The sequence below is a fragment of the Protopterus annectens genome, chromosome 1.part0, assembly GCF_019279795.1.
Source record: "Protopterus annectens isolate FY-2018-M chromosome 1.part0, PAN1.0, whole genome shotgun sequence".
Classification (NCBI taxonomy): Eukaryota; Metazoa; Chordata; order Ceratodontiformes; family Protopteridae; genus Protopterus; species Protopterus annectens.
Window position 1 is genome coordinate 931204804 of NC_056725.1, and position 20618 is coordinate 931225421.

Genomic DNA, 20618 nt, shown 5'->3' on the forward strand with positions numbered 1-20618 from the left:
ACATTTTTTGCAGCAAGGACTGGTTTCTTGTAAGAAAATTTTCCATGGATCAGCCATCGTGTGTGCATAATGAAGTGCTTAATATTTATTTATTTATTTGACATTTGTTTACCAGGGAGGCTCAACTGGACTAAAGTCCCTTTTCAGCCAACACCTGGGGAGAAAAGCTCCAAAGTACAATAAAAAGGCAATTGACAATAATTACCAAAAAGTGTACATTCTGCATAACATTGCTCTACTATGGTCAAGAGGTATGTAAACCTAATGGCAATTTTATTGACTTTCTATCTTTTATAAAAGCAATATTTAAAATCTGTCCCTCTTTTTGGCTCTGTCAAGATTTATTGTGCAAGAGGTTAAGTTGTATGGTTGAGTGGTACCCAAATCTCATTGCTGGTTCCAGGGATCGATGTCTCTCTCTCTCTCTCTCTCTCTCTCTCTCTCTCTCGCACACAGATACACAGAGTCTCTTCTGCTTTCATGCAAGCATTCACGTACACATGCAGACAGAAACATAAATGCACTCCTACGCATATGTAGACACATTCACATTTTCGTTTCACTGCATGCCTGGCACCAAGTGATCCATGGCCCAGTACTGGTCCGTGGCCCTGTGGTTGGGGACCGCTGGACTATCCTATTCTTCCCAGCCACTTTCCTCTTTCATCTCTCTCTCTCTCTCCCTGTTCCTGTTTGGCTCCACATTACTCAAGATTATTGGGTCCTGTCCATTATTCGCCATGGGTATTTCATGGTTTGGAAATCCCATCCCTCTTTACGGTATTCCACAGTCCCCTCAGGAACAACTCCCGTCCTTGCCAAAGGTGCTTCGGGACCTTTTGACTCTGGGGCATGCACTTCTTGAATGGTACCGTAAGGGGGGATGGAGTTTTACTCCAGGATGTTTAGTACCCAGAATAAGCGGGTACTTGGAGACCAATTCTCAATCTCTCTCATCTAAAATCTTTTCTGAAGGTGCCCTCCTTTTGAATGTTGTCCCTTCAGACTTTGCTCCCTCTTTTGCTTCCTCAGGCTTATATTGTGTGTCTAAAACTCAAACATGCTTATTTCCAGATCCCAATCCATCCCATTTTCAGGAAGTTTCTGTTTCTCTGCTTCCTGGCATTTTCAGTTCTCTGTTTTTTTCTTTGGTCCAGCCTTGCTCTTGAGATTGCTTTTTTGCAGGCTTCAGGGGGTCCAAGTTTTTCCCTACTTTGACGACCTGTTTCAGGCATCATCTCCAGAGATCCTGTTGCAAAATATTCATTTTGCTGTTTCCCTTCTGCAAAATCTTCTTTTTGCTCTTTCCTTTCTACAAAGCCTGGGGTTTACAATACATGTCAAAAAGTATTTTCTGACTACTTCTCTGGCTCATGTTTTTCTAGTGTGCAGGATCCAGACTGTGCTTATGCTGGCATCCCTGCCTCCTCCCAAGGCCTTAACTCTCATTTCCTTCTTACAAATTCTTCTTCCTCTGGTCTGTATGACTGCCAGGGAGTTTGAGAGCTCTGGGGTCATGGCATCCACTATTCCATTGCTCCCTCTGGCCAAGCTCCTCAGTTTCTGAAGTCAGTTTGGCTTCAGCATGCATATCCCCTAGAGATTGTAGTTCCTCTTTTACCTTGTCTCAAGAAGGAACTTAAGTGGTGGATTCAAGTGGTTGCCTCTAAATCCAGGGCCCCTTTTTCACCCCCCTCTTTCCTCTCGGGAGCTGTTCAGATGTGGGATGGGGAGCAGCTTTTGGCTCCGTGAAGGTGCAGGGGATGTAGTCTCCTCATCAACCGGAAAAAAGCACATCAGTATCTGAGATGAGTGCTCTTCTGATGGCTCTTCAGGCTTTTTCATTCTCTCTCTTCCCTGGGACCTCCCAAGGTATTTACAGACAATACTACAGTGATGTGATATGTAAACAAACTGGTGGTGGAGTGGGCAAGATCTTATCTTTGCTTGTTGGCATTCCTGGTGTGGGAATTTGGTATCTAGTATCAAGTGATTGTTAAGGCAGTTTGCATTCCCTCAGGTCAAAATATTGTGAAAGACGGTCTGAACAGGTCCTTAAATCAATTCCATGAATGGATAATTCACAGGGATGTATTTCTAGACATTGTTCACCAGAGGGGTACTCCAAAAGTAGATAATTTTGCCTCCTCTCTGAACAGACTTTCCCCTCTTTTGTGCCAGAGTTCCAGTTTCTCTGGTTTGGAACATGGATGCCCTATCTTTTTCTTGGAAGGGTTTGCTTCTTTACGCTTTCCCTCCCCTCCCCTCCCCTTCATTCCAAAAGTCCTGCTCTTAATTCAACAGGATGCTCCCAAAATCTTGTTTGTAACCCCCTTTTGGCTGAGACAGCATTCCTTCTGCATTTAGCCAAGGAAAATCATCACAAGTTATCTCACAGGGTGGACCTACTCGCACAAGACAAGGGATCTCTCCTCCATCTCCTCCTGTCCATTCTTCAACTGACACTGTGGGTGATAGAATTTTGATTCCAAATAGGCTCTTTTTTTCTGAGGAAGTACCCAACACTAGGAAATCCTGCCTCTTACAAATGGAAGAGGTTTTCTGTTTCTTATAACTTGAATATACTTTCTGTGGATATTTCTTTGGTTCTGTCTTATCTGTGTGAATTGCTCAATGCTGGGTTAGCTTATTCCTCTGTTAAGGCCGATTTATCAGCTATCTCTGCTTGTCTTCCATCGTCTCCTCCTTTAGCTTCTAGTTTTGAGGCTAAACAATTCCTTAAAGGTGTCCTTCATATTAGGCCTCACAGGAAGCCTGTTCATTCTCCCTGGGATCTTAATTTTGTTTTGGAAAAATTGAGACTGCTGGCTTTTGAGCCTGCAACTTCAGCTTCCTTGCAGCATTGCTCTTGATAGACTTGTACTGTTAGCCCTTCTGCCAGATGGTTGCCGGAGCTTTAAGCCCTTATGGCTTGTCCTCCTTTGTTTCATTAGGACAGGGTGTCCTTGCATACTAATCCTTTTATGCCCAAGGTGGTGAATGAGTTGTGCCTTAGTCTATTCATTTGCCCACTTTTTTCCCTTTAGTGCAGTCTGCTGCTGAGAAGGTGCTGCACACGGATGTTCATAAACAATTCAGATCTTATTTGGATAAGACTAAGCCTTTTCATAAATCTGATCAGCTCTTTGTTTCCTTTCATCCCAGGTCCTTAGGATTGGCTGTGTCCAAGCAAAATATTTCTTGAATTTCTGAAGCCATTTCTTTTTGTTATTCTTTTCATGGTAAGAGTCTTTCTTCTGTTAAGCCTGACTGTATCAGAGCTGTGTCTTCTTGTGGTGCTTTTTTCAAGGGTTTGGATACGATCTCTATTCTTGAGGCAGCTACCTGGACTTTTAACCACTACAAGTTAGACAGAAATTTCAGAGCTACAGCTGGTTTTGCTAGGGCTATCCTTCATGGCTTCCTAGAAAGCTCTGCTGGTCCTTCCTCCTCCCTATCTTCTTCCTGAGATTTGGCACTCTTCCTAATGTAATGAATACTGCAACAGTGAAATGGAAGGACATAGTACTGCTGTGTAAAGTCTTGCTATAACAATAGATGTCCTTCTCTTCACCGTTGCATTATTCGCTTCCTCTGCCCCGTGGTCCATTTCTCTTTTGGATATACTGATCACCTCTATTTTCCTTGGACTGGTGTTCCTACTGGGGTTCCTAGTTCTGAGGATGGTACGTCTAGACATCACCTTTATGCCCTACACTATGCATGGAGCATATACGTGAAGTATGGCGCACCTTAAAGCAACCTAAAGGCTTTGGTGTACTGGTCAGAAGTCAGGCCGCCCTTGGCAGGGGGTTCCTAATGTAATAAATACTGCATCAATGAAGAGAAGGACATCTACTGCTATGGTAAAGTTTTGCACAACTGTACCTTTTTGCTGCCCTATTAGATACTTTTCCACTGCTTCCCAACCACCCCTGCACCCAAGAAACCTGATAGGTTTTATAAAGTGCCTGATTATTGCAAGTTTCTTTATAAATGTCCCTCTGCTGACCCTTCATTGATGTGAGTGGCTTTGGATAAGCCATCCAAATTGTTGCCTTCAAGTGAGTTGCTTCCCTGTGAGAAGGACAGCCATCTCTGGCTTGTCGAGCCATTTAAGATCTTCCTGATTCTGAAGGAAAGGCCTGTGCTCTTAACATTGCTAGAGCTGTCCTCTCATGTAGCTTGCTATTCCATTAAACACAGCTATGATGCTTCTTCTAGGGCTGCTGCTTTTGGATCTGGTTTGAGGAGGTTGGCTCAGATTTCAGTCTTTGCCTGATGATATCAAGGCTTAACTGATGGATGTTCATCTCGATAATAAGCATTTGTTTGGGGGTGCCGCTGCAGAGTTAAGTCCCTGCCAGTCTTCTTCCTGAGCTATTGCACTCTCCCAAAGCTGATGTTCATTGTGTTTCACTGTTGCAGTCCTTACACTTGGGTTATCCTGCTGGCAGGCTACCCGCAGTCGGCCTGAATTCCAAAGTCTAGGTCCGGCATCGGTTGCTGTCGCCTCTTCCCTGATGTCAGTGCGCCAGGGGTATAAAAGATGCAGCCGATGCCATTTTCTTCAGTCTTTCTTGCCGCGCGGTGCCCGAAGCAAAAGCAGTTCGCAAGTGCCGGTCGGCCGACTCCTGAGATTTTCAAAAACGAATTTCAGATCCAAAGTCTTCATTAAAGCCAAGTACCCCATTGGGGAAACTTTTTTTCTTGCTCCAGTCCGTTGTCAGAAAAAGTTAACAATTGTATTTCTTGTGGGAAGCAAATACCTCATAAGGATTTTCATTCTTACTGTATTCCTTGCCCAGGCCCTGATCATAACGTTGCTAGCGGTCGGTTTTGTGCTAGATTTAACCAATGCACTATTAAGCATCAGTTCAATTTTGCCTTTCATTACTTTGGCCAAAGATTCAATTATATAATGCCGTTGGAACAGCCGACGACCGGAGTTTATAAAAAGTGCAAGGAAAAAGAAAAGGACAGGCATCTGAGGTCCAAAACCAACGACGAGGCTTCCGCTAAGCCAGTTGCCGGTTCTCAGGCGCTTTCGCAGCCCCTGGCACCCGCTACCTCAGAGCCACAGGCCACTGACTACTCCCATGTGGAGCCAGCTAGGCTTCTGGATACTCCGAGTATTGGACACTCTGAAACTATTCCCTCAGATGGGTCTGGAGCCGCTGAGCAGGCATCTGCTTCTGAGGGTGTTTTCAGACCTACACAGTTATATGTAAAGCCTACTTCAGCTTCCAAAGCAAAGACTAAAGCAATTCTAAAGACAAAGAAACAAGTACAGCATTCTCCTGGACAGACTACTATGCCAAAAAAACAGATGCTCAAAATGGCCGAAGACCTAGTTACCTTGATCAGGGGTTCCCATCCCAGTCCTGACAAGAGGCCTAGGCAAGAGACAGAATATGAATCTTCAGATCAGGTTTCCATTTCCTATGACTCCTCTTCTGAACAGGAATACTCTGTTCCTCCTTATGAGGATTCTGATGCTGAAGAATCTATCCCTTCAGCCTCACCGCCTAAAGATTTTTCTTTTGGGGAATCCCTGCATACCATGAGGGACACTTCCACTGGGAGAACAAAGACTATTCAGAATTTAAGAAAAGACTTGGAGATTTCCTTTTACTGCCCCAGCACAGACCTTTGGCTATTCCTCCTGTGTTAGACATTGTAGATGTATTTTCAGAGTCCGGACTTTCTCCTGACTCTCTACCTCCTGCCCCTGTTAAACCAGACAGATATTACAGGGTTCCAGATTCACATAAATTTCTTTATAAAAACTCTGCTGCTGACCCAGAAACTATTTCTCAGGGTCCCAAGGGGGTCAAAGCTTCTACTGCAAAAAACCCTGTCACCTCTGATAGAGATTCAAGGGCACTAGACAGATGGAGAAAAAAGGTTTACACTTTTGCTACTTTGGCTGTGAGGGCTTTAAATTGTCAATTTCATATGCTTAAATATCAGCAATACTTAATGTCAATGCTGAAACAGAAAATGTCAAATTCTGATTGTGCAGAAAATAAGGAAATGCAGGATTTATTGCATGCAACTGAACAAGTGGGAAAGCATACATTGCAATGTGGTTTTGATTCTCTGGAGGCCTCTTGCAGGGCTGCAGTTATGGGTTCTGTCATTAGGAGGCATGCTTGGTTAAAGGAACAGAATCTGCCTGATCATGTTAAAGCAAAATTATTAAACACTCCATTGCAGCATGATACCTTATTTGGTGTTAAAGCAGAGGAGGTGATGAAGAAAATGGAGGACAAAGCAAAATCTATGCAAACAGTAAAGGATTTCTTACAGGTACAGCCACCCAGATTTAGCAGGAACTGGCCTGCAAAGAATTGGCCCTTTCCAGTGTCAGACAAGCCACAAAGAGGCAGATCCCAGCCCCAGGGCTCATACAGGCCTAAACAGTGGGGTGCTTCTACCTCCAAAAGCGGAGAAGATAAAACACAGCCATACAGGAAACGGTCCCAATGACTTTCCTCTGCCAGCACCAAGCAATTGTCTTTTGGCAGCCCCCTTGGGGGGAAACTAGCACTTTTTTCTCAAAATTGGCACATGATCACCCAGGACAAATGGGTCTTGAATATAGTGTCCCTGGCTACAGGTTCCACTTTCACACCCTGCCAAGGCCAAAAGGTATGCCAGACCTGCCTACACAGTCAAAGGGCAGAGGCACAAAAACAAGTTTCATCCCTCATGGACATGAGGGCCATTCAGCAAGTACTACAGCAAGAGCAGGGACAAGGATTTTACTCAAGACTTTAATTGGTACCCAGAAAATACAAAGTCTGGAGACCAATACTGGACCTGTCTATTCTAAATACATTTCTGGATGTTCCAAAATTCAAAATGTTGACTCTGCAGCAGCTTCTGCCCATGCTGGGCAAGAAGGCTTGGCTTGCAACTTTGGACCTAAAAGAGGCATAATTGCATATTCCAATCAGACAGTCTTGCAGAAGATACCTCAGATTCATAGCTGGCTCAATGCACTACCAATTCTCTGCACTGCCCTTTGGCTTATCTACTGTGCCCAGGGTCTTCACAAAATACCTGGCACCAGCAATTGCATTTTGCAGACAAAGAGGAATTCAAATATATCCTTACTTGGACAATTGCCTTATTCAAGCAGAGAACAAGGACATTCTACCAAGGCATCTGGCGTTTGTAAAAAGATTACTAATTTGCCTAGGGTACACAGTAAACGAAAATAAATCAAAACTAGTATCCTCTCAAGAGATAATATTCATGGGTGCAAGCTTAAATACAACTGCCCAGATGGCTTATCTCACGCCAGCAAACAAAGGCAACTGACTTCTTACTTCAAAATGTTGGCAACAAAGACCCAGTTATCAGCAGGAAAAAATTTGCAGGCTTTGGGCTTCATGGCATCCTGCATTCTGCTAATTCCATATACCAGACTGCATATGAGGAAACTACAATGGTATCTAAAAAGTGTTTGGACTCAGCATTGTCACAGCCTGGAAACATTAATTACCCTCATTCCTTGCCTGCAACAGGAGTTTTGATGGTGGGCACAGGCCTGTCACCACAACAAGGGACAGCCATTCACCCTACCCACAGCCAGACAGTCAATAAAAATAGATGCTTCAGATTATGCTTGGGGGTGGGCCCACATGGCAGGAAAATGTATTCAGGGCGCATGGCCCACAAGGCAAAGGCACCTTCATATCAATCAAAAAGAGATGCTAGCTGTTCAGAATGCCCTGACAGCTTTCAAGGATCTACTCCATCCAGGACAACTACTGATAAGGACGGACAATACTACAGTCATGTGGCACATAAACAGGGAGGCACTCATTCCTACCCCCTCTACAGACAAGCCATGACCTTGTGGGACACAGCATTGACTTATCCAGTACACCTGCAAGCACAATTCCTGCCAGGAAAGAAAAATACTCTGGCAGACTAACTAAGCAGAAACTGTACGGATCCCCACGAGTGGTAACTGGATCCACAAGTCTTCAGCATGATAATAAAGAAATGGGGATGCCCAGACATAGATCTATTTGCCTCCCCTCACAACTGCCAACTACAGAGATTCTGCACAAGGACGTATCACAAGCAAGCATGGAAAGTGGATGCTCTATCATTCAGCTGGAAAACCCTAACAGTATATGCCTTTCCTCCTCTGCCTCTCCTCCCCAAGGTACTCCTAAATGTCAGACAAGAGAAGCCAAAAATGATTCTGATTGCTCCAGACTGGCCCGCCAGCACTGGTACCCAATCCTAAAGAGATTGTCTCAAGGCCCAGCCTGGACATTGCCTCTAATTCCTCATTTTACTGACCCAATGAAACAATCAGATCCTGCACATCCAACTCAGAACCCTAAATCTGGCAGCATGGCAAATGTAGCCATTCAGAACACACCTCTTTCTAAAGCAGTGATGGATGTTATTTTGGAGGCCAGGAGGCCCAGTACCAGAAAATCTTATGCAGAAAAATGGAAACGATTCTGTGCTTGGAACCAGACACAAGGAATTGACACATTTGTACCAAATATTCCTCAGATTTTACAATACCTAACTGAGATGCTGGACAAAGGCCTATCCTTTTCATCAATTAAAATCCATGCCTCTGCCATTTCAGCTCATTACAATACGGAACCACCAATTTTTTCACATCCGTTGCTAAGACAATACCTCAGAGGGGCCAAAAACATAAGACCACCAAGGAGAGCACCAATACCTGCATGGGACCCCAATAATGTCTTGGAAGAACTCACACTGCCACCTTTTGAGCCAGCCAGTACAGCTGAAATAAAGTTATCTTGGAAAATGGCTCTGCTCCTAGCAATAACCTCTGCAAGACGAGTCTCAGAGTTACAGGCACTCATCGCTGTGGAACCTTTTATTTTCCATCCAGACAGGGTTTCTCTGAGGACGAACCCGACATTTATGCCTAAGGTAATGTCCAGTGCGGCACTTAACCAAACCATTCATTTGCCTACCTTTTATCCAAACCCACAGAAAAGGGTGAGAGACTCCTGCATTCTTTGGACATACACAGACAGCTACGCTTCTACTTGGACAGAACTAAAGCTTTCAGAAAGACTGAGCATCTCTTAGTAGCATATGCTGCAGGATCACAAGGAAAGGCTATCTCAAAGTAGACCATTTCAAAATGGATGGGCCACTGCATTCATTTCTGCTATTCACAACATGGCAAATCAGTGCCGAAGGGCATTAGGCCTCACTCAACCAGAGCAGCAGCCTTCCTCAGAGGGGTACCAACCTAAGACATTTTAGAGGCTGCAACTTGCAGTTCAGTGCGCACTTTTACCAAGCACTGCCACTTGCCTCTCTACTCTAAATCCAGAGCAGGCTTTGCCACTGCAGTTCTGCAGGGCCTTATAGCCTCTCCTAATCCTATTTAGACCCAGCCACCCAACCTCAGCTTTGGGATTCAACCAAAGTGTAATGACTGCAACAGTAAAACACGATGAACATAGTACAGTTGTGTACCTACCATAAATGTAGATGTTAGAGTGTATTCACTGTTGCAGTCCAGGTTACCCACCCACCACCCCCCTTTTCTTTGCTGGGACTTGTCTGTACTTCTCTATCCTAGCCAACCTATGTGGTGTGTTTGTTTGTAGATGAAGGAAATGTTTATTTTTGTGCATGCATACTTATTGGCATAATTTTCAGCCTACCAATTTGGAGGCACCTGACATCTAGGGCAAGAAAAACTGAAGAAAATGGCGTCGGCTGCATCTTTTATACCCCTGGCGCACTGACATCAGGGAAGAGGCGACAGCAACCGACGCCGGACCTAGACTTTGGAATTCAGGCCGACTGCGGGTAGCCTGCCAGCAGGATAACCCAAGTGTAATGATTGCAATAGTGAATACACTCGAAGATCTACATTTATGGTAGGTACACAACTGTACTTTCTTGCCAAGCAGAGCCCGAAGCAGAAGCAGTTTTGCAAGTGCTGGTTGGCTGCTACCTGAAATTTTCGTTATTAGAGTTTCAGACCTGAAGTCTTCTAAAGCCAAGTACCCCATTGGGGATCTTTTTTTCGTGTTCTAACCGATGTCAGAAAAAGTTAATAATTGTCTTACCTGTGGAAAGCAAATACCTCACAGAGATTTTCATTCTTACTGTGTCACCTGTTTAGGCCCAGACCGCAACGTTCCTCACTGTCGGGTTTGTGCGCTGTTTAACGCCTGAACTATTTGGGCTATATTTGTTGCTAAATTCTTTCGCTCACATTCTCTGTATTCAAAACGGCTTCAATAAGCCATCCAACTACCAGTCTTCTGAAAAAAAATGTTAGGATAAAGATAGAAACGGACCACATATGTCCAAAACTGCCAACAAAGCCTCCATTAAGCTAGTCGCCAGTCCGCCGGTACTCCGGCGCTTTCGCAGCCCGATACCCACTTCTACAGATTTGCAGGCCTCTACTGAGACCCATTCGGAGTCCAGTATGCTGTGAGACGCTTCTTTGACTATGAAACCTGCGAATGTCTCTACCTTGGGTGGGTCCAGGGCCGCTGTGCAGGCACTGTCTTCTGAGGTTGTATTCAGACCTTCCGATGTTCGTATTAAACCAACTACTTCATTTCTGAATAAAACTACTGAATTTCTCAGGCCCAGAGTTTGCACTACGCCTAGGGAACGGACGACCAACTCACATTCTAAAGCTCCCATGCTACAGAAACAAATGCTTAGAATAGCTGAAGACCTTATTACTTTAATTAGGGGAAGCCAGCCTTCCCCCTCTAAAAGACAAAGAATTTATTTTCCTTATGATTCTACAGATCATGAGTCTGATGACTGTGACCCCTCAGATTATCAGGGCATACCCTTATCTACCTATGAGATTCAGATGCAGAGGATTTCTTTCCCTCTGCATCTACCCCAGAGGACATTTCTGTCATTGAAACCCTGCATACCCTCAGAGAGCATTTCCGCTGGGAGTGCCAGGACTACCCACAGTCCAAAAAGAGACTCAGGGAATTTTTTTAACTTGCCTCCACACAGGCCTCTAGTGATCCCTCCTGTTTTGGAAATTATAGATTATGTCTTCATGGAATCCAGTCTTACCCCTGATACTTTGCCACCAGCTCCTAGAAAGTCTGACTGGTACTACAGAGTACCTAACTCTCACAAATTTCTATTTAAAAATTCCACTGCGAACCTAGAGACGATTTCCCAGGGACCTAAAGGTATTAAAGGCTACTACAGCCAAAAACCTACCCCTTTGGACAGGGATTCTAGGGCTTTAGACAGATGGAGGAGGAAGGTATATACCTCTGCAACTCTTGCCATCAGGGCTTTTAAATTGCCAGTTTCACATGTTGAAGTACCAGCAGCATATTGTGGAACTAATTAAACAAAAAATGATGATTCCTGATTTTGCAGAACACAAAGATTTACAAGAGTTAATGCATTCTGCAAACCAAGTTGGAAAACATACTTTGCAGTGTGATTTTGATGCCTTAGAAGCATCTTGCAGGGCTGCTGTCACTGGGTCTGTTCTTAGAAGGCATGCTTGGCTAAAGGAACAAATCTTGCCAGACCATGTCAAAGCAAAACTACTAGATGTTCCATTAAACCAAGAACATTTGTTTGGCACTAAAGCAAAAGTTCTTAAAAATATGGAGGAAAAAGCTAAATCTATGCAAAAGATTTTCTACAGGTATAGCCACCTAGATTCAGTAGGCATTGGCCTTCAGAAAACTGGTCCTTTGCAGTCCCTCCCAGACCTTGTCAGTCCAAACCCAGGGGCTGCAGACCACCAAGACTACAGTCTCAGGATATGCCCAGATCTAAACAATGGAGTGCCCCCACCTCAAAAACTTGGAGTGGTAAGCCACCCTCTTATGGAAAAAGTTCACAATGACTTGTCCTTCATCCTTCCCAGTCATGCCAAAGTACTTGCACCCCTAGGAGGAAAACCCGCCCTGCATGCAAAAAATGGGAGTAAATTACCCAGGACAGATGGGTATTAAACATTTTATCCCAGGGATACAGGTTCTGCTTCCACACACTGCCACCCCCAAGCAGATTGCCAGACCTCCCCCCAAACCACTAGGCAGAAGCCCAAAAGCAAGTACGTTCTCTTGTCAGTATCAGGGCTATTCAACCTGTTCCAGTAGAGCAAAGGGGACAGGGTTTCTACTCCAGACTTTCTGGTACCCAGAAAAGAAAACTCTTGGCGCCCTGTCCTGGATCTGTCAATTCTCAACACCTTCCTGGTGATACCAAAATTCAAAATACTTACTCTCCAACAGCTGCTTCCTATGCTAGCGAAGAACTCCTAGGTGGTCACCCTAGACTTAAAGGAAGCTTATTTGCACGTCCCCATAAGGGAATCTTGCAGGAAATATCTACGTTTCAGGGCAGGCTCTATGCACTATCAGTTCTCTGCACTTCCCTTTGGCTTATCTACCGCACCCAGGGTATTTACAAAATGCCTGGCTCCAGCCATTGCATACTGCAGGCCGAGAAAATTTCAAATTTACCCACACTTGGACAATTGCCTGATTCAGGCGGACAGTCAGGAATTGCTTCTTCAGCACCTGACATTTGTAAAGAGACTCTTAACTTCTCTGGGGTATACCATCAATGAAAATAAATCACATCTGGTACCCAGCCAAAAAATTGTATTCCTGGGAGCAAGCTTGAGCACAACTTCCCAGATGGCATTCCGCACTGCAGAAAAACAGGCTTATTTGACAAACTACTTCAAACTACTGGCCACCCAAAACCAGCTATCTGCAAGAAAAATACTGCAAGCCCTAAGGTTCATGGCCTCATGCATTCTCCTAATTCCATATGCAAGACTGCATATGAGGAAACTTCAATGGTACTTAAGTCTTTGGTGTCAACATTCTCAGGACCTGGAAACAGCGATTCCTATCATTCCTTGCCTAAGAACCGAGGTCCTTTGGTGGGCAGAGGCCTGCTACCACAATGAGGGACTCCCTTTCACTCAACCCCCCACCACCCAAACCCTGACAACAAACGCATCAGACTATGCATGGGGGGCTCACATGGCAGGCAAATGAATTCAAGGCAAATGGAGCCCAAGACAAATGCAGCTGCATATCAATCAAAAAGAAATGTTAGCTGTACAGAATGCACTGACAGCCTTCAAATACCTTATCCTTCCAGGACAACTCTTGATAAAGAAAGACAACACCACAGTTATGTGGTACATAAACAAGCAGGGGCAAACTCATTCCTACCCCCTCTGCAGGTTAGCCATGGCTCTGTGGAACACACCCTTGAGCAATCAAGTGCACCTGCAAGCTCAATTCCTGCCAGGCAAACACAATTCACTGGCAGATGACTTAAGCAGAAATCTAATGGACCCACATGAGTGGAAACTGGAACCCAACACATTCAAGCTTCTAATCCACAGGTGGGGGACACCAGAGGTGGACCTCTTTGCTTCCCCCAGAACCATCAATTGAGCAAATTTTGCACCAGAACTCCCCACATGCAAGCATGGAAAGTGGATGCCCCATTCTTTACATGGGAAAACCTCTCAATCTATGCCTTTCCCCCTCTGCCCCTCCTCTCGAAAGTACTACTCAAGATCAAGCAGGACAGGCCAAGGACAATCTTGACTGCACCAGACTGGCCATGCCAGCACTGATACCCACTTTTATGCAGTCTGACAGCAGTGCCACCTTGGCACCTGCATCAGACCCCTTCCCCGCTGTCCCAGCAGGAGGACCAGATTTTGCACACTCAGTTGCACAGACCCTGAACCTAGCAGCCTGGCTCATTCCATGAAGACATCACCAGCAACCCTCATCATACAGGTGCTGGGTGTCATCCTTGAGGCCAGGAGACCTAGTACTAGGAAATCCTATTCAGAAAAGTGGAAAAGATACTGTTCTTGGAGCCAGTCTCATGGAATGGACACAACCGTGCCCATCTTATGTCAAATCGTAGATTATCTAGCAGAACTGCTCCACAAAGGCCTATCCTTCTTTTCTATTAAGATTCATGCCTCTGCCATCTCAGCTTGTTACAATACTGAGCCACCCCTCTTTTCTCACCCTCTGGTCAAACAGTTCTTGAGAGGAGCTAACAATCTTAAGACCCCCCCCCCGAGGAGAGCTCCCACTCCAGCCTGGGACCTTCTCTTTTTGTACTAGAGAAGCTCACGCTTCCACCCTTTGAGCCTACTGCTACAGCAGAGTTAACATTCCTCTCTTGGAAAAAACAGCCTCAACTTCTGGCCATCACTTCAGCAAGAAGAGCGTCTGAGTTGCAGGCCCTTATGGCTGTGGAAGCCTTCATTATCTTCCGTGCGGACAGGGTTTCCCTCACGACTAACCTATCTTTTATGCCCAAGGTGGCATCTAGTGTGGCTTTAAACCAATCCATGCATTTACCAACCTTTTTCCCTAATCCTCAGAATAAAGGGGAAAGGATCCTGCACTCATTGGATGTGCACAGGCAGCTTAGATTCTTCCTTGACAGGACTAAACCTTTCAGAAAATCTGACCAGCTGCTAGTCAGCTTTGCTACAGGGGCAGAGGGCAAGGCCATTTCAAAGCAGACCATCTCCAAATGGAAAACGCACTGCATCCATTTCTGCTACTAACACCATGGAAAACCTACCCCACATGGAATCTGAACCCAACTAGGGCTACCTCAACCTCTACAGCATTTCTCAGGGGAGTCCCTACCCAGGGACATCCTGAAAGCTGCAACCTGGAGCTCTGTACACATCTTCACCAAGCATTACCACTTGCCTATCTTTTCTAAATCCAGAGCTGGATTTGCTACAGCAGTCTTGCAAGGCCTGCTAGCCAGCCCTAATACTTCTTGACTGCCTCCACCCTTCCACAGCTTTGGGAATCAACCCAAGTGTGATGACTGCAACAGTGAAACACGAAGAACATAGTACAGTTGTGTACACTTGCCATAAATGTAGATGTTCGAGTGTATTCACTGTTGCAGTCCTGGTTACCCTCCCTCCAGCCCTCTGACTTTTCTATACTTTCTACATATCCTCTTTTTTTGCCCATATCTTATGGCAATGGTATTTACTTTTTACTGGAGGTGTTGCACACCATGTAATTGCTTCCTATTTTGGGGGCTCCTGACATCTAGGGCAAGAAAAACTGATGTAATGGCGTCAGCTGCATGTTTTATACCCCTGATGCAGAATTCCCACGACTCTGGTATACAGGCCGACTGAGGGCTACCTGCAGGCAGATAACCTAAGTGTGATGACTGCAACAGTGAATACACTCCAACATCTACATTTATGTAAGTGCACACAACTGTACTATGTTCTTCATTGTTGTAGTATTCACTTCTCCCCCAGTCCTTTTTCCTTCTGGATGTGCTTGTTACATAGTAGTATCCTTTGGACTGTTATTCTTACTGTGTTTTTTTTTTTTCACTTTTGAGGATGGTACATCTGGATGTCACCTTTATGACCTATACGTTGTTGGGAGCAGACTTGTGATGTATGGCATACCCATTACAACCTAAAGGCTTTGGTATACTGCCGGATGTTGGGTAATCCCAATACACGTTGTTCTATTCGAAGAATCAGCTTATCCAACTTGACTCTTGCCTTCTCCCTTCCCCCCGATAAAATCCTTCAGCAGTTTATTAATTTCTATCCACAACTTCTACTCTGGTTGATAAAAAAAAATATGCCCGACTTATTTATAAGACTAAAGGATTAAAAGCTTTTTAACTGCTTGTATCTTACTATCCATACCCATACCCATATAACAGAGCTTCCAGTTTCTCACTTTTTATATATTTTGTGTTTGTCTCTTCCCACGTATCCTTAGCTGCAACACTGGAATTATTTTTAATCCATATTCCTAATTACTTCATTTTATTATGTCCCCATCAGTGTGGATGGGTACATAATTTACCACTATTGCTTTTGCTTTAGCTTCATTAATTTTGTATCCTGAAAAGATTTGAAACTGTCTCAAAATATTCCACAACACTGTAATGTCCTTTTTGGTTTTGTCAGGTGTAAAATATCTGCAAATAGGACAGCTTTTCTTGACTACCATACCAATTGTATCCTTGAATTCTGAGTCCCTTATTTTCTTTGCCAGTTGTTATAGATGTAATGCAAATAACAAAGGAAAAGGGACACCCAGGCCTGGATCCTTTGATCAAGCAGATATCATAGAGAACCCCACCCACTTTAATTTTCGGTTCTGATCCCTCATATATCCTCTTAATCAACCTTAACTTTATCAGAGAATGCAAATGCCTCCATTGCCCTGTTCATAAAGTCCCAGCTTACTCCTATCAAATAGTTTCTCTGCCATAAAGACCCACCAGCAACAGTGGTATTTTCTTACATTCTGTTTCCCTCTGAATCATCAGTGATATTCATTGTGTTTCACTGTTGCAGTCATGACTGTAGGGTTCTCCCCTGCCGGCAGGCAGTCCTCGGTCAGCCAGAATCCCAAAGTCTGGGTCCGGCGTCGGCTGCTCAGCCACGCTCCCTGACGTCAGAGCGTCAGGAGTACAAAGCTGACAGCCGACGCCATGTTCTCCAGTCTTTCTTGCCGTGCGGTGATAGCAGTTCGCAAGTGCCGGTCGGCTGACTCCTGACAATTTTTTCTAAACGTACTTCAGTCTGAAGACTTTCTTCTCCTATTCAAAGCTAAGTACCCCGTTGGGGAAACTTTTTTCTTGCCCCAGTCCGATGTCAGCAAAAGTTAATAATTGTATTTCATGTGGGAAGCAAATACCTCATAAGGATTTCCATTCTTACTGTATTCCTTGCTTAGGCCCTGACCACGATGTAGCTAGTTGTCGGTTTTGTGCTAGATTCAATCAACGTACAATTAAACGAAGGTATGATTTTGCATTTCATTACTTCGGTAGGCGTTTTAATTACAAAATGTCGTCTGATACGGTTCCGGCTACCAGAGTTCACAAACAACGCAATGACAAAGACAGGCCTCCGAGGTCCAAATCAGACAATATCGTACAAGCAGAGCCAGCTTCAGGTTTGGCCATCGTCAGTGAGGCGCTTTTGCAGCCCCTGTCGTTGGCCATTTCGGAACCGATGGCCGAAACGGACTCCCACGAGGAGCCAACTAGGCCTTTGAATATTTCTGTTGCGGGACCTTCGGACAATGCTCCTTCGGATGATTCCGGAGCCGCTGTGCAGGTACCAGCTTCCGAAGGGGTTTTCAGGCCTACTCAACTTCTAATAAAGACAAAGGCAAAGACTCCTTCCAAATCAAAGACTGCAGCCCAGGCCTCTTCTGATCCGGCACCCAAGCCTCAGAAACAGTTACTCAAGATGGCTGAAGACTTACTTACTATGATTAGGGTTCACATCCCCCTCCAGATAAAAGGCCAAGGCAGGAAGTGTATTATGACTCCTCTGATCAGGCTTCTGTTTCTTCAGTTTCTTCTTCTGACCAGAAATATTCTTTCCCTCCTTATGAGGATTCTGATGCTGAGGAATCCATTCCTTCAGCTTCTCCCCCTGAGGATTTCTCTTTTGGGGAAACTTTGCATGAAATGAGGGAACATTTTCACTGGGAAGGACAGGAGTACTCGGAATCTAAGAAAAGACTTGGGGATTTTCTTCTTCTTCCCCAACATAGACCCCTGGCTATTCCTCCTATTTTGGATATTGTGAATGATGCTTTTTCGGAGGTTAACTTAACTCCTGACTCTTTTCCTCCAGCTCCTGTTAAGCCAGACAGATGTTATAGGGTTCCTGATTCCCACCAGTTTTTATACAAGAATCCTACTGCTGATCCTGAAACCATTTCTCAGGGTCCTAAGGGGGTTAAGGCCGCTTCTATTAAAAACCCCATTCCCACTGAGAAGGATTCCAGATCTTTAGAAAGATGGGGCAAAAAGGTGTACACTTCTGCTACTTTATCTATTAGGGCTTTAAACTGTCAGTTTCATATGCTGAAATACCAGCAATTTCTTCTGTCTGTTTTAAAACAAAAGTTAACTTCCATTTCCGCCTGTGTGGAGGATAAGGAATTACATGACAATGCATGCCACTGAACAAGTTGGGAAGCATGGTTTACACTGTGGATTTGATGCCTTGGAGGCTTCTTGTAGGGCTGCTGCCTCTGGCACAGTCATTAGAAGGCATGCATGGTTAAAGGAACAAAACTTGCCAGATCAAATAAAAGCTAAATTATTGGATGCTCCTGTTCCGCATAATGTTTTGTTTGGATCTAAAGCTGAAGAGGTGATAAAGAAGATGGAGGACAAGGCAAAATCCATGCAAACGGTCAGAGATTTCTTACAAGTACAGCCACTAGTAGGAATTGGCCTACTAAAAATTGGTCCTTTCCCAATTCTGACAGGCCTCAGAGGGGTAGGTATAGATGCTCCCGAGGAAGGCCTCAAACGCAAGCTTCTTATAGACCAAGACAGTGGACTGCTTCCACCCCTCGGGGAGGAGAGGACAGGTCGCAAGCTCATAGAAAACAGACTCAATGACTCCCTCTATTGGGCTGCAGGAACTTCTTGCCTGGAAGCCCCTCTCGGAGGAAAACATTCTCTCTTTCACCTAAATTGGACTCCTATAACCCAAGACTAGTGGGTTCTGGATGTGGTTTCAAGAGGTTACAAATTCCATTTTCATACCCTACCAAGACCAAGCGGATGGCCGGATCTTCCAAATCATCAATGGTTAGAGGCCTTAAACCAGGTGGAAGCTCTCTTGGCTATGAAAGCCATAGAACTGGTTCCACTTTTAGAGGTGGGACAAGGTTTTTACTCAAGGCTCTTTCTAGTCCCCAGAAAGCAAAATTCATGGAGACCCATTCTGGATCTGTCAGTCCTGAACACTTTTCTCGAGATACCAAAATTCAAGAGGCTTACTGTACAGCAGCTACTTCCAATGCTGACCAAGAATGCATGGATGGTAACTTTGGATTTAAAGGAGGCATATTTACACATTCCCATCAGGCAGGAATGCAGAAAATACCTCAGGTTCAAGGCCGGATCGAGGCATTATCGGTTCTCTGCGCTGCCCTTTGGATTGTCTACTGCACCCAGGGTCTTCACCAAATGCCTGGCTCCAGTAGTAGCTTATTGCAGACTCAAGGGAATTCAAATTTACCCTTATCTGGACGACTGTCTTATTCAGGCAGACAGCAAGAATGTCTTACTCCAGCATCTAGAATTTGTTCAGAATCTTCTCAAGTTCTTGGGATTCACTGTAAACATAAAAAAGTCAAATTTGACACCCTCTCAACAGATAACTTTTCTGGGTGCTCTTCTCAACACAACAACCCAGATGGCATTTCTGACATACGAAAAACAATTACAGCTGGCTTCAACTTTCAAAACCTTGGCAACATTAACTCAGCCTGCAAGGAAATTCCTGCAGGCTTTGGGTTACATGGCCTCCTGCATCCTTCTCGTACCTTATGCAAGACTACATATGAGGAAAATACAGTGGTACCTAAAAAGTGTATGGTCTCAGCATTGCCACAGTTTAGACATACAGATTACCATCCTGCCTTGTCTTCAAAAGGAATTCCTTTGGTGGTCCAAGGCATGTACTCTAAACAAAGGAAAATCCTTCAGTCTGCCTCCAGCCACTCAGATACTAACCACGGACGCCTGAGATTATGCATGGGGAGCCCATTTTCAGGGCAACTGTCTGCAGGGCCTTTGGACAAAGGATCAGAAGCTCCTGCATATCAATTTAAAAGAAATGTTAGCCATTCAGAAGGCTCTATTGGCCTTCAGGAATCTTCTACGTCCAGGACAACTACTGATACGAACAGACAACACCACAGTTATGTGTTACATAAACAAGCAAGGGGGATCTCATTCCTATCCCCTTTGCAGACTAGCCATGAATCTATGAAACACAGCTCTAGCTTGCAAACTAGACCTTCAAGCTCAGTTTCTACCAGGGAAGCAAAACTTCCTAGCAGACAGTCTGAGCAGGAACCTGTTGGACTCGCACGAATGGATGCTGGACACCGAAATATTCAAGATGATTACAGCAGTCTGGGGATGTCCTCACATAGACCTCTTTGCATCCCACCTCAATCAACAACTACAGATTTTTTGCACCAGGACATTCCACGAACTAGCTTGGAAAGTGGATGCACTGTCATTCAGTTGGAGAAACCTCTCGGGATATGCCTTCCCGCCTCTACCTCTTCTTCCACGGGTGTTATTAAAGATCAAACAGGACAAGCCCAAGATGATAATCTTGCTGGACCCAAATTGGCCTCGACAGTTTTGGTACCGAACACTGAAAAACCTTTGTCTGGAGCCCCCTTGGATTTTACCACAGACTCCGAACCTTCTGTCCCAACACCAGGGTCAGGTTCTGCACTCCCATGTCAAAACTCTCAGCCTGGCGGCATGGTTAATCCAGGGTCTATGATTCATTCTCTCCTACCCAAGCAGGTTATTGATGTAATTTTAGAAGCCAGACGTCCTAGCACTAGAAAATCTTCTGCGGGAAAATGGAAAAGATTTTGCTCCTGGATGCAGGCTCGGGATTCAGATCCTCTTATTCCTAACATTCCTCTGATTTTACTTTACCTGACCAGACCTCTTACATAAGGGTCTCTCTTTCTCTTCCATAAAAATACATGCCTCTGCTATTT